At 35.5% G+C, this 279-nt stretch overlaps 1 protein-coding gene across 2 annotated transcripts in view; it reads left to right on the forward strand.

Moving 5' to 3' along the window:
* The window catches only part of LOC119591893 (glutamate receptor ionotropic, NMDA 2B-like), a 182,298-nt gene that overhangs the window by 160,267 nt on the left and 21,752 nt on the right, over nt 1-279 (forward strand). The gene's annotated exons all lie outside the window — the stretch shown is intronic.

The raw sequence follows: 279 nt of genomic DNA on the forward strand, positions 1-279 counted from the left end.
AAAAGGCCTGCAAGTCCTGCAGCCGATTCACGCGGTTTCAAGAAGCTGATTTGTTGAGGTTGTGTTAAATATTGAGTCAGTCTCTCACAAATAGGCTAGTGTCGTTTCGGTATATCTGTACCGTACAGGTTATTGGTAAACCCAAGATGATATTACTGACATTTTATTAAAAGATCAAAAATAAGAAATAAACTATTAGATTACAATTAAGGTTAAACTTGCATAATTTAAACCTCCATACTGTAGGCTACTTTGATTTTAAGAGGCATAAGTCAACCC

The sequence above is a fragment of the Penaeus monodon genome, chromosome 29, assembly GCF_015228065.2.
Source record: "Penaeus monodon isolate SGIC_2016 chromosome 29, NSTDA_Pmon_1, whole genome shotgun sequence".
In the NCBI taxonomy this organism is placed as follows: Eukaryota; Metazoa; Arthropoda; class Malacostraca; order Decapoda; family Penaeidae; genus Penaeus; species Penaeus monodon.